At 50.2% G+C, this 14,634-nt stretch overlaps 1 protein-coding gene across 1 annotated transcript in view; it reads left to right on the top strand.

The window, feature by feature from the left end:
- Nucleotides 1-14,634, top strand: part of LOC138580913 (serine protease 27-like) — a 205,155-nt gene that overhangs the window by 168,004 nt on the left and 22,517 nt on the right. The window lies entirely within an intron of this gene.

The raw sequence follows: 14,634 nt of genomic DNA, 5'->3' as shown, positions 1-14,634 counted from the left end.
AAGATTGCGCAAGTGCAGGGGAGGTGGGGAAGGGGAGAGTGCAAGGGGGAGCCGGAGGGGAAGTGCAGTACATAGGATAAACAGTAAATAAATAGAGCAATAAATAGGGACATTAAATAAGAAGTGCGGTCAGCTGGTGGCAGGTGCAGGCATCAGATGTGAAGTGGTAGGGGGCTGTAGGGATACAGAACCAGCCCCAGAGTGCAAGGGTTGCCAGCGGAGTAGTGCAGGTGTGCAACTGGCGGGGAGGGGACCTGGGCCCGAGAACAGAGGGTAGCCAGGTGACCAGTGCAGTGCAGCCAGGATTTCAGCAGGGGAGAGGGGAGAGAAAGCAGAGGCAAAGAGGAAGGTCTTCAGGTACTTCCGGAACTAGAGATGGTTCTCCTCAATTTTCAGAGAGGCACGGAGGCTGTTCTAGAGGGAGTCCGCAGCTGAAGAAAGAGATCTACCACCAACTCGTTGCTTGGAGAAGCGACTGACCCTGAAGGAGTTGGAGGCGGATGAGCGAAGAGCTTGTGAAGGAAGATATTTAGGAAAAAAGAGTTGAAGGTATTGCAGCCCCAGGCCCCAGAATGCCTTGTGGACGATGCAGAGGGTTTTTAACTTAATCCTCGCAGCCACTGGGAGCCAGTGCAGAGATTTCAGTCCTGGAGAGATACGGTCCCAGGGCTTGAGGCCAAGGACAAGTCCTCCGGTCCTGTTCTGGATGAGTTGCAGAGGGTGGAGATTAGAGGCAGGCAGATTTAGAAAGCGGCTGTTGCAGTAGTCCAGCCTAGAGGGAACCAGAGTTCTGGAGACAGTGAGCTTCTGGGAGAAGGAGAGGAAAGGAAGAATACCTCTCAGGACGTGCAGCTGGGAGCATGACTTCTTATAGACGTCAGAGATGTGAGGAGAGAAGGAGAGTGTGGAGTCTAAGATGACCCTGAGGTTTTTAGCCTCAGAGGTGGGAGCAAGAAGAGAGCCAAGAAAGGCCGGCCAGAGAGAGACAGGAAAGGAGGGAGTGGGTGTGCCGATGAGGAGAATCTCAGTCTTACTGGCATTAAGGCAGAGATGATTGGCGGCACACCACTCCTGGATAGCAGACAGACAGTCAGAGATGAGAGAAGGAGAAGAGGTGGCTGAAGGGAGCCTGAAAATGAGCTGAGTGTCATCCGCATAGCACTGAAAGTTGGGGCAGAGAGCGGCAATGCAGTGGGCAATAAGTGCCAGGTATTGGTTGAACAGCCAGGGAGAGAGGTTAGATCCTTGGGGAACACCACAGGTAGAGACAGAAATAGAGGAGAGGAAGGACCCAAGTTGGACCTGGGAGGGTCGATCAGAGAGGAAAGAAGTCAGCCAAGCCAGGGACTGATCAGTGATACCCATGTAATCACGGAGATGGTTGAGCAGGATGGCATGGTTGACCGTGTCAAAGGCAGAAGAGAGATCAAGTAAGATGAGGACACAGCGGGTGTTGGAATCAAGGCTGTAGAGCAGGTCTTCACGGATGTTCAGGAGAGCAGTTTCCGTGCTTCTGGCATCTCTGAAGCCAGACTGATGGTAATGGAGACAATCAACAGATTAGTGTGAAGATTAAGCTCAGAGATGGCCAGCTTTTCCAGGAGTTAGCCCAGAAAAGGGGTGATGGAGACTGGGCGATAGTTAGCCAGGCAGGATGGGTCGGCAGAGGGTTTCTTAAGAAGAGGGTTCCACAGGGGAGTGCTTCAGGGGGGAGGGAAGACTCCAGTGGTGAAGGAGTGGTTGCAGCAGTCAGCCAGAGCAGGAGCATGGGTGTCAATGTGGTCCTTGCTGGTTTTGTAGGAACAGGGGTGAACCTGTTTTGACAACACGTTCATAGATTGGACCTGTCTAGAAACCTTGTCTGGGGAGAAAAGGGGAAAGGCAGAGAAGGAGGGAGGAGAGATGGCTGAAGAAAGGCCAGAGGAAGAGCAGGGAGTAGACGGAGGTGGGGGAGAGCAAGAGAGAGGACAGGATATCCTAAGTTTTAGAGATGAAATCAGAAGCCAGAGCCATGCAGAGGGCCTGGGAGGGGACAGGAGAGGTAGAGACTGCAGCACGATTGGCCAGTTCCTTGCAGATTTTAAAGAGTTTGGCCGAGTTGTTAGATGCTGCAGAAACCCTGGCTTGGATGTGAGCTCTTTTCTTGGTGAGGACAGAGAGCCGGTATTGCCGTTGGAGCAAGCAGCAGGCCGGTTTGTCAGAGGATGTACCGGAAGCACGCCATTTCCTCTCAGCCACCCTGCACTTGCGTTTGCGGGTGACGAGGTCTGAGTCGTACCAGGAGTTTCACTTGGTTTTGGGCTTCAAGCGGATCCTCATGACAGGGGCAAGAATATCAAGAGTATCAGCTAAAGCAGAGTGGAGCATGGAAAGGGCTGTGTCAGGGTGTGAGTCAGCCAAAGAGGTTTGGGGGGTGAGAAAGTGGCAGTGAAAGCCTCACTGACACTCCAGGAGGGAGTAGTGGTGAGAGGTATACAAAGGGGAATGTCTGAAGAGATCAGAACATCCAGAGTGTGCCCTGCAGAGTGAGTCGGGCCAGAGGGCAAAATAGAGAGTGAGAGAGAGTTGCAGAGGTCACGAAAGAGTCCAGAGGAAGGTCGGGAAGCATCCAGGTGGATGTTAAAGTCTCCAAGAAGGAGAAGTTGAGTGGTCGAGACTAGGAGGGAAGAGGAGAGGTCTGCCCACTCAGAGAGGAAGGAGGAGATCTGACCAGTTGGCCGATAGATGGAAGCCCCAGTAAGGGAATGGCTAGGAGAGAGAGAAAGCCTGCAGATGAGGCATTCGAAAGTGGAATATACCTGTGTAGGAATGACAGGGGCAGGAATCCATTCTGGGAAGATCAGGGCTACACCTCCTCCGGAACGGTTGGACCTGGGCGCGGAGAGGATCTTGTAGACATCAGGGAGGAGAGTGTCAACGCTAGAGCTGGCCGCAAACCATGTCTCAGTGAGACCAAGGACATTGAGGTCAAGTTCTTCCAGGAGGCGGCAGATGTCAGAGGAGTGTTTGACAGCTGAGCGAGAGTTAAGAGTGGCAATATGGAGAAGGTTGCCATACTTGAAAGACTTCCGGGGAAGGGTACAAATCAGAGGTATGCCCTGCGGAGGTGTAGAAGAAGCCTGAGGGGGGGGGGTAGAAGAGGAAGGAGGAGAGCACAAGGGAGCCAAGGAGAAGACAGCAGGGGAGGCAAGGAAGCTGTGATACTGTTAAAGCAGGCTCCTCTGCCTCATAGTCTACTACTGCTTCGACTACATTCAAAGGAAAATGTTCTGACAAAATGATAAACAATCACAGCTCTACTGCTTCTACTGCAAATTGATACTTTATAAATATGTTAGAAGACTTTAAACAAGACTCTTTAACCTCTACAGGTTGGCAAGGCACTCTTCTTTAATACTGGAGAAAAACACACCTAAGTCTGAGAGTCCTGTAAAAGGAAGGAAAAGGCCTAGGTTTCATAATGCAATTTTAAGTACTTTCACAATGCTATGTTTAACCACTGGAGAAAACACACCCAAGTCTGAGAGTCCAGTAAAAGGGGGGAAAAGGCCTATGTCTCACAATGCAATTTTAAATATTTTTAGAATGCAATTTTTAACTAGTGGAGAAAACACACCTAAGTCTGAGAGTCCTGTAAAAGGGGGGGAAAAGGCCCAGGTTTCACAATGCAATTTTAAATACTTTCACAATGCACTTTTTCACTAGTGGAGAAAAAAGACCTAAGTCACAGAGTCAGCTATGTGGCAGTGTTGTCAGGGTAGAGTGCAGGCTCTATTACTAACCCAGGCCACTCCTACATTGCTTAGGCGCTGCTGGTTGACGGCTGGCCACTGGCTTCCCCTGCTGAAACCTGCAGACACTAGCTGAAGTCGTCTCAGTGGCAGCCGCCCCAGTGCGAACCGCCCTTTGCCTTGGGCCCTTAGCCACAGGGGCTGCCGGACAGAGGGTTGCCCTGGGGGGGTCAGATAAGAGGGGCAAAGGCCAATCAGGGTGAGGAGGGCAAGCTGGCAGGCGGGAGGAGGGAGGGGAGAGAGAAGGAGAGGGTCGGGGAATCTAGTGTGGACGCCAGGGCCTTGGGGACTTAAAATTAATCAAAATGATTTTTTCAGGGCCAGGAGGGTCCAAAAAGCAGCAGCCCTCACTGTGTAACGCCCGATGGAAGTGGCGTGCACACATGGGTGCCGGCTGCTAGCCCAGGAACCTGTCCAATCAGGGGAGGAGGGCGGGCTGAGAGGCGGGAGGGGAGAGAGAAGGAGAGGGTTGGGAAACTAGCATGGACACCAGGGCCTGGGGGGACTTAAATGAATCAAAAGGAGTTTTTCAAGGCCAGGAGGGTCCAAAAAGCAGCAGCCCTCACTGTCTAACACCTGATGGAAGGGGCATGCACACACGGGTGCCGGCTGCTAGCCCAGGAACCAAGGACACACAGTGTCCAGTCAGGGAGAAGGGCGGGCTGGGATGCAGGAGGAGGGAGGGAGAGAGAAGGAGAGGGTCTGGGAAACTAGCGTGGATGCTGGGGCCTGGGGGGACTTAAAATCAATCAAAAGGAGTATTTCAAGGCCAGGAGGGTCCAAAAAGCAGCAGTACTCATCGTGTAACTCCCGATGGATGTGGCGTGCACACACCATTTGGCGAGCAAATAACACATTTTGCACAGATTGTTTTTCTCACCAAAAATCTCCCAGTTTTATGTGGAAAACTAGTCTCCATATTTTTCAGAAAAAATCATGTTGTAAAAAAGAAATGATATATGCCTACAAAACTTTGATTGTTTTCTCATACAGTTGACATTTTATTTGACTAAAAAGCCATTTAATATCTGCGACTGAAAAGTAAAAAGAAAATTCAGTATTGTTAACTAAAAAGATGCAACAACATTTTGAATAGTACAAGATGGGTTTACGAATTACAGTCTAATCAAAATTAATTGGTTGAGGGGACCTTACAAATAGCTGTTGTACTTAACAACAGAATTGTTCATTAAAAAAGAATAACTTTTATTTGTAGTTAAAGAAGGTATTATATATTTTAAAAAATCAGTGGCCCTCATTACGACCCTGGCGGAAAGTGACTGACCGGACCGCAACAGCGTAAATAGCGTTTCCGCCATTGCACGAAGGAGCAAAGAGCGGTCCATTCCGACCCATCGGGCACGAGCACCACGCCATGGCGGAAGTGCAAAGTCCGCGATGGCGGAAATGACCCCAAAACGGCCCACACCGCCGCCGTACGTCGCCCTAGGTGCCATACCGCCACCCATCACAGCGGACACCGCAGAGTGCGCCTACCGGAAAGTACGGTGACCGGAAATATACGGAAACGGAAGTAAAAACATGGGCCCGGAACGGGAAACATCCCGCCGTACACCTATAAAACCACTAAAACCACACAACCACTAAAAACACTACCCCGAGACACACCCCAACCCGTCATCCACCCTAGCGAAACCAAGAAAAATGGGAAAAGTAGCGAAGAAAGCGTGCGACCGCAAGCGGCAGGTCCACTTCTCCCGTGAGGAACTCACCGTGCTAACAGAGACCCTCCAGGAGAATGCTGCCGTCGTCTTCTCCACGCAAATGACCAGGACGGCACTTGCGAACAAGAAGGCCATATGGGCTCTGGTGGCACAGCGGGTAAGCGCGGTGGGGACCGCACCCCGCAACCCACAGCAATGCAGAAAGCGGTGGGACGACCTGCGGATACGCGTCCGCAGCATACTCTCTGCCAACCGCAACATTGCCACAGCCACCGGGGGAGGTCCTGAATCACCCATCAAGTTGACCCCCTGGGAAGAAATCTGTGCCTCCACCATCGGAATGGAGAGCATTGAGGGAGTCGGAGGGATGGAGAAAGGAGTGCAGACATCAGAAGAATCAGGTAGGTGGGCCAGATAAAACAATGCTAAATCCACAATGTCCAATCATGTGAAGTACCATGTGTCCACATAGTGCAACAGAAACACATGTCCAGGAGAACGTACACACACATCGCCCTTATAGCGCACTTTAAAACCACAATAAATACATAAATAATTAAAAACCCCTAAAACACCCACCACACGTCCAGCAGGCACACCCTAACTGCAGGCTGCCAAACAACTGCACCCTCACCCCACACACAAATGAAAGCACCTCCAAGGCCCCGACCCAAATCACCCTCATGTACCACCCCAATGCATGTGATACAATGCCATTCCAATACCCACAGACCCATTATTAACCCTCGCCCTCCTTTACTCCACCACAGGGTCCGATCCAAACAACGAGCATCAGGACACCCCTACCAGCACACCTGCAAAGAGGGCCAAGACCAACGGCCAAAGACCCTCCACCTCAGCTGCACGCATCAAGACACGGCAGCAGCACAAATCAGGTGGCAGCACAGAGGAGGGAACATCAACAGGCACCCCAGCAGCCAGCATGCCCACAACACCACCACCACAGGTCCCCCCAACGGATGCCACAGAAGGCACTGCCTCTGGTGGCAGCAGCACCATAGGTGACACCCCATTGATGGCAGCATGCTCCGACACAGAAGACGGGGATGTCGAAGTCAGATCCATCCATGACCTGTCCCAATCCCCCTGTCTGTCCCATCCCGTACAACATGAGAATACCACGCAGGGGCACCCACAAGACGACGACTGGCCATCCCCCCCAAGCCCTGTGGGCAAGGCAACATGAGGTCAACAGCCCCTCTGTGACACCCCCGCAAATGGCCATGGCCCAGCAGAGGCAACAGTCCCTCGACCAGTTAATCGTGCAACAGCAGCAACTGGCCACGCTCCTCAAGGACCATGCCGATGAATGTGGGGGCACTAAGGCAGACATAGAAACATCAACTGAGACACTTAGGTTAGAAATGGAGAGAGGTACAGAGACACTAAGGGCACAAATGGAGAGTAGCACCGAGAGCCTGAGAGTCCAAATGGAGAGTAGCACCGAGAGCCTGAGAGTCCAAATGGAGAGTAGCACCGAGAGCCTGAGAGTCCAAATGGAGAGAAGCACCGAGAGCCTGAGGGGGGAACTGCATGCGACGTCCAAAGACGTATGTGCCGAACTTGCCGCAGTGCGCCGTGTGCTCACTGAGCTCTCACAAACCCTTAGGGACATGCATGGACGTGAGCAGGCAGAGACATCATCCGTTGCAAGTTCTGTCCAGGGCAGCCCCCAACGTAGATCTGGGAGGAACCTGCGCTCCACAGGCAGGGGTGCCCCTGATACCCGCAGAGGGGGCTTGCAATAGCGACAGCCCACTGACAATGAGCATCTTTGGACACTGGTGTTCGGGGGGGAGGTAGGAGGGTGGAGGGGGTGTGTTGGGCTCACTTGGGTGGCGGGTCGATAGGGTGTTCAACATGATATCACATATGCCATAAACAAGTGCACGATCAACCAATGAGATGTGTCGACAATGATCATTATGTACTAGGCCATCATAGGCGTACAGTCCATATTGTGCAGGTACCAGACACACACAGTGCCACGAGTCCCGTGTCCATGTATCAGCCACCAGGCGTGAGTGCTAGAAGCATGCATCAATGAGATGCTGACGAATGTCACGGCCCTCCGGTGCCTCGCAGACTCCTTGAGGTGCTGCCACATCCCCACCCTCATCATGACCATCATCAGGTGCTTGCAGTTCTGCGTCAGGGGGCATGGGCACATTTCTACGTACGCACATGTTGTGGAGCATGACACATGCCATCACCATCTTTGCAACCTTCTCATGGCGGTACAGGAGTGCCCCGCCAGACCTGCTGAGGCAGCGGAAACGAGTCTTCAGTAGGCCGAATGCCTGTTCAATGACCACACGGGTACGTGAGTGGGCATGGTTGTAGTCCTCCTCTTGCTGGTCCTGTGGGTTCCGGACTGGTGTGAGGAGCCATCTCTTCAGTGGATACCCAGCATCACCTGTATGTGGACGATAAACGTATGATGTGGAATGCCATTGCTACGTACGCACACCCCCCCCCCTCCTGCCAGGTCATTGCCGCATCACATACCCCACATCATCATGCATGAAAAGAGACTCACCGAGTAGCCAGGATCTGTTCCCTGCGTGTCGCTCCATGTAGCGTGGTATAGTAGAGTTCCTCAAGACCATAGAATCATGGGTTGATCCAGGGAATCTGGCACAACAATGTGTAATGATCCTGTTGGAGTCACACACCATCTGTACATTCAGGGAATGAAATTGTTTTCGGTTGCGGTACTGGGCCTCCATGGCATGTGGGACGACCAATTCCACATGGGTGCAGTCGATGGCACCAATGCAACCCGGTATGCCGGCAAGTGCATGGAATCCCACTTTGGTGTTGGTAATTTCCTGCTCCGAGCGTGGTAGAGAGATGTAGTCGTCTGCGTGCTTCAGGAGGGCATCGAGCACTTGCAATAGTGTCCGTGAGAACAGTGGCTGAGAAATGCCATGCAACTGTCCGACTGTGTGCTGGTAGGTGCCTGTGGCCAGGAAGTGGAGTACAGACACCACCTTCAGTAGGGGTGGGATGGCGGTTGGGCTATCTATCATGCTGACAAGGTCAGCCTGTGTCATGTCCACTATTGCGGCTATGGTGTCCCGGTCCAAACGGTAGAGGGTGTGGATCTGCTCATCAGTGAGGTTGAACGGATGTGCTCGGAGGCGTGGGATTGCGGGCTGCCTGCGTGGTGGTAGTGGCTGTGCTGGCGGCCCTTGCGGGCCCTGCCTTGGCCTCCTCCTCCTCCTGCGTCTCCTCCGTGCGGCCGGTTGTAGTTGGTGTTCGTCTTCTTCTTGGAGTTGGAGTACTTGCAGTGCTATCAGGTCCCCCAGGGCCAACATCGCGAGTCCTGCCGGTAGCATTTCGGAGTGGGTGTGGTTGTGGGAGGAGACTGGGTGTGCACTTTATGTGTTTTCAGGCTGTATGGCCTCCACCTGTGGTGATTCATTCCACCTGTGCAAGCTGCTCTCCCCTTTGGGCGAGCACGTCCCGCACACAACGCTGCTATTCGAGGAATGGCATCTTGCTATTGCAATCATGTATTTGTACCCGATGGCCGTGTAACATTTGTTGATATGTACATTCGGCTATGGTCCCATTGTTTCACATACAATCTTTGCAGTCGCGAACAGACTTGTGATGGGTCAGTGGAACGTAGTACTCGAGTAACGGTGGGCCCTCATGCATCACTGTACCGAGTTGCAACGACGGGCGGGGCGTCCCATTAGTGGGTGATGGCAGTTGCCATTTTCACACACAGCCGCACTAGATGGATTAATTTGTGAGTTCAAACGGCCACAGATGCCTTTTCGACGTGATGTTGCAAATGAGGAATTCGAAGGCCGGCGCTTTCGGTTTTCGGCTAGCGGAGAGGAGATGCCCACAGGTCTGACTGCAAATATAACGTTCTATTGTTCGATGTCCTTGAGACAGAGGCCATGGCGAGGAAGCAATGATTGATATGAATAGTTTGGGATGCGCAATAGTGACGTGGCCGATGAGGCCGGACGTTCCCAAATACATGTAACTTCACAACACTGGAATTACGGGCTGGGGCACTGTGGATTTTGCAGGCTGCATAACGCACAGACTCAATGGAAAATTTGAATGTTTTGTGAGTAAATTTTCAGGCGTTTTTATAACAGGATGAGGGAATGATGAATGGATGCATGGGCAGGTGATTTGATACAGGGTTTGCCATGTACAGTGCTTCTTGGAATCTATCCGCCTCCCCTGCGCTATGTGATGCAGGGCTGCCATAGTGGGACCATCGTCTATCTGGCCTTGTTGAGCCCTCCCTGTCTCGACGCGCCTTCAGACACTTGTGTCCATGCACGTTAACATTCCCATCTGATGGAATCTGTTTTGACAGTCGCATGCACAGGTACACTCGTTTGTGATGGTGTTTACACCTCGATATAGATGGTTATGAGTCGCAAGTGGTTTTGGGGTGGTGATGATCCTTTGGAGTGGGCTAGCATGCATATGGCTGTGGATTTAGTGTGATCATTGGAGTGAGTTGTTCGAATGTACTTCTGATGGCCATTCTGTTGTTTTTCTTTTCTTTTGGTTGACAGGTATCTCCTCCCCTTTTGCCACTGCCATCTGTATGCCACTCCTGCAGATGGCGTTTACTCACGACACCTGCTGCTTCGTGTTAATCAGTGGAGCAGCATTACGATCTTATGGGACGATCGCCAATGGGCCACATGCCCTTACGCAGTACTAGTGGCTCGGAGCAACATTTCGGCCTTTCAGTTGGACTAGTGCCTCCCCATTGGGACGGGCCTGCGGTTCTGTGCGCTTCCATGTTGCCTTTTCGTACGTGAATGTGGCTCTGTGTACCATGATGGAACAGGGCGTCACACAAGTAGTAGCTGGTCATTCCTTGCGGATGCAGCCCACAATGGTGATATGTGTTTTGGAGTTCATGGACTAATGGCTGTATGAGCTTGGTGATTTAGTTGTGCATTAAATTTCTATTCTGATATGGGCCGTGTAGCGTTCTTCTTTGCGAGTGATGTGGCATATTCCTATTTGGGGTGCGATGTATTGTGAGGAGATCTGCATTGGGTTCCAGTTTCGGAGTATAGTCGCGTGGTACTGTGCTGGGCGCGTTTGCCTACGGAGCCCAGTGAGGTCAGGGATGGGGGCTGCCAATATGACTGTTTGAATGTTGTCATGCTCAGGGGCGGGGGATTGGGTTTTGTGTAACAGACGCCGGTCAGCCAGGTGGACTGGTGGAATGTTGTGATTTTCGGAATATTGCTGGTCACAGGTGCCTGTGTTTGCGTGCGTTTCGGGGGGGGACTGTGGTCATGTCCATTGGAATGGCTTCTGTATTCGTGCCATCTGTGCCCTGCAGCTCCCATTGGCCCCTCTTGTGAGTCTTTTGTTCGTTGGCATGCATGGGTGACTTGTACATTTCAATGGTTGCATTGTGACTTCATTGCACCTACGGGGAGTTGTACTTTGTGGGCAGGGAGCGGTGTACAGGCACTCAGTGGGGCCGTTTACGGTTGATTCGCGATGCCGTACTTCTCACCATGGCGGAATGGTGCTTTCCGCCATGCTTGATGGCGTTAGGTACATGTCCGCTAGGGTCGGAATTCGCGTACCCTTGCGCCATGGTGGTATTTACGGTTTGGCATGGCGCGCGCGCGCGTACTTGGTGCAGTTAGCGTTGCCGTTCACTGCGGTGTCGCTAATGGCTTCGTACTTTGCGGTGGTGGGTCATAGTCGCACCGAGCGCTATTCGATGGCGGTATTGCATCTCCGCCATCGTTTTCCGATTTCCGCCAGGGTCGTAATGAGGGCCAGTGTGTTTCTCCTATATATGGAAAAATGGTCAGAAACTGCAAAAGGTATCTCCTCTTTTGAGAAACAGGAGAAAATATGTCTATTTGTTCCTGCTGAACCATCAGTCACCTTGACAATAATAAGTAATTTCCCAATGAACCACCAGAAGTGTCACCCAATATCTAGTTGGGTAGCTGGAGACGTCCCTACTCACAGGGTGACTGTATAAAGTCTGTCATGAACTACATCTAGGGGACATCGGATAGGACGCTTTATTGAGATTGGATATTAAGAAATAACAACTGTCTCTCACACAGGTGCAGCCAGGCCAATAGTTAATCAAATACATCCCAACAGGCTTGTATCACTGTAAGGGAACAGAGATGGGACAGAGATGGTCTCACTTTAGGCATCCCTGATTTAACGAGAGCAAGCAGTAGAATCCGGTTCCTTCATGGATGTGGAATAGGTTACAACCTGATTACAAGCAAGCCATCTTATCTTTATGATTTAGTATAAGGTGAATGAGCTGGTTCCAGGAGTGCATGTGTAACATAATACAATAAAAAGTAACATACGTCAAATCCCTGACATTCTTTGAATGTAGTTACCACTTCGAAAGATAAAATTGCCCTCTGCATCTCTTTCTCATTCAGTTTGGTGAATGCGTGGTGGGATGCGAGCATAAAAAACAAATCCACTGTGCTTTTTCAGGGATCCCACGGAGACCCTCCAGAACAGCCCAAAGGTGATGGATGTCCCCACCATCCTTCTGCTTCTGAATCAAATATCTAAGACACAAAATAATTGCTTAATAACCCCAACAGCCTAAAAGTAACTATGTGTGTTTATTAAGGTGAAACCAGAGGGGAAAGGGAAATAGGCAATGCATTTTGTTTTATTTTGTCCATGGTTTTACATAAAAACCATAGACATATACAGCATAGAAAGGAGAAGGAAAAGAATGCCATACACAGTATTGCAATCTAAAAAGAAAAAACATACAAAAGTATATAACATATGCAATACATGCTAAAATCCAAAACATACAAAAGGTACCACAACAAACTAATCATATAAAAAAGCAATCAGATTTTATTGAAAATCTCCTATATGCATCTAACAGAAGCCAAAATCATAGAGACCCATTTACCTTCTAGAATATCATCGACGCTGCAAATCCTGCGGCCAAGTGAACGTTTATTAAAATATTTATATCTAATAGGGAAAGTCAAGGGGCAGAACAGCAGTAGATGGATTCATGTTTCAACCAATCCTTCTCTCTTACAAAGTCTACCAATCCATTTTACGCTATCAATTCCTCTTCAAACCCCCTCAACTTCTGCAGTAGGTAACAAGTTCATAAAGAACCTTAAAAAATGTTTCCTCCAGGATGAACAAGGAAACTTTGTCCTTATCAAGTCATACGCCCAAAGTGCCTGTTTAATTTTATGTGGGGTTGATTCCAAAAGTTCAATAGACTGGACCAGCTCCTGCAATAATCGTTCACATGATAGTGCTCATAGTGCTCATCTCAAAAGGCATTGGGAGCTGTTATAATTTAGAAGTCTTCAATTCTGAAAAAAGGAAATGGGGGAGGAAACTGTGAGGGCTCAGTAATGCGAGGCAGACAACTGCTTGTAGTTTTCTTGGTATTTGACATTTGATTTTGAACAGAAAATGCAAATAAAACCTAACTAAGCCAGGAAATTCCGTACCTAGTCTAGTATCTAAGAGAAAATCTCCTAGCATTCACAAAACTGGCCCTCATTCTAAACAAGAAAACCATCCAAACAAAGCATAAACAACATAAATAAAAGATGACCAAACAACCAGTGTCTTGGGTGGCTTCTATCTGGCCTGGGTAGATCTTGTTCCCCAGGAATGTCCAAAGTAATCTTCTCCCAAAGAAAGATAAAGTCGTAAACAAAGTTCTTGAAAAGTTCCAAAGAAACAAAAGTTCACTTACACAAAAATCCACTGTTAACAGTTCCTTCTTGGTTCGTTGAAAAGTTCCCCTTCCAAGTGCCACAAAGAAAACAGAACCAGTGGTAATCCTGGGGGAGCTCCGTCCAGGATAGAATGGATATAGTACCACTTCTGCTTTAACAACAACTCTTCTTCTGCAGCATAGATGCTTATTCTAAGGGGATTGCTTTCTCCTTGGCAACTCCCTTCTGCAAATGATACTGCGAAAGCAGGCTCCTCTGCCTCACAGTCTACTACTGCTTCAACTTCATTCAAAGGAAAATGTTCTAACAAAATGATAGACAACCACAGCTCTACTGCTTCTACTGTAAATGGATACTTTATAATCTTACAATCTCTTTCAACACCTCGCCTTCTTTTTATGCCAGGAATGGTACTCACGAATCTTCGGGTTTTATCCGGATGTTTGTAGAGTAGAGAGACGTCCCCCCAGGAGTCCGGAGACCATGAGTAGTACTCTGTGCACCTAGGGGGCCACCCCCTGGGAAACCCTTGTGGGGAAGAAAACCCAGAATCAGACAGGTTCTGATTGTGTAGAATGGTAGTCCACAGGATCAATGAAGAAGTAGAATAGTAAGCTTGCTGTTCAATTGAAGACTGGATGCGGAATACGAATAATCCAAGGTAAGGTACTGGGGAGGAACCCAACAATACCAGGAGAAGTGAACTGACACTCGAGAGACGAGACTCCAGAGGTAGGAGAGGAGAAAGAAACAAAGTGACAGCAGGAGGAGAGGAGCCGAGGGTGAGAGAGGCCGACGGCGGATGGAGGAAAGAAGCAGAGAGAGGTAAGTAAAACAGAAGCTGTGAGCACGGGAGTGGCAGACGCCGGAGCGGAATAAAAGATGCAGAGTGGGGCTAGGAGCAGCTAACACGGCAAGCCGTGTGGAAAAGGAAACAGCGAACGGCCAAAGTTGGCAGACGCGAGCTGAGGAAAGGCGCTGCGAGCAGCGAGTACGGCAAAAGCTGAGCGGGGAAAAGCGCCGCAAGGCCAGGGGCGGTAGAAGTCGAACTGAAGAAAGGAAAATGAAAATACGAGTGAAAGGACTGCTGGAGAGCACAGCACCAAGGGTTAGGGAGCAATGCATACACGGGAACGAGTAGCAACGCAGAGTGTGTTAGTGATTAGTGTATAAGTAGGAGTGATCACGTGGAAACTGAGTGCGAGAACTAGACCTGCACTGTTAGGTAGTGGAAACGTGATCCAACAGGCGCCATCTTGAATTCCACTGGGTGCGCCGATGATGGTGAATCTTCCAGTGTTTCCAAAGACTTCTAGGGGTGTTCCTAACAGTATGCCCTTCCCGTGGGGTGGAAGGTCCGGGTTTCCACGGTTGAGACCTGTGGAATCGGCGCACCAATGTAGGTGC

The sequence above is a fragment of the Ambystoma mexicanum genome, chromosome 3p (genome assembly GCF_040938575.1).
Source record: "Ambystoma mexicanum isolate Mex_15411 chromosome 3p, UKY_AmexF1_1, whole genome shotgun sequence".
NCBI classification, from domain to species: domain Eukaryota; kingdom Metazoa; phylum Chordata; class Amphibia; order Caudata; family Ambystomatidae; genus Ambystoma; species Ambystoma mexicanum.
Note: the sequence above shows the minus strand (reverse complement) of the source record. Positions and strands in the feature narration are given on the sequence as shown.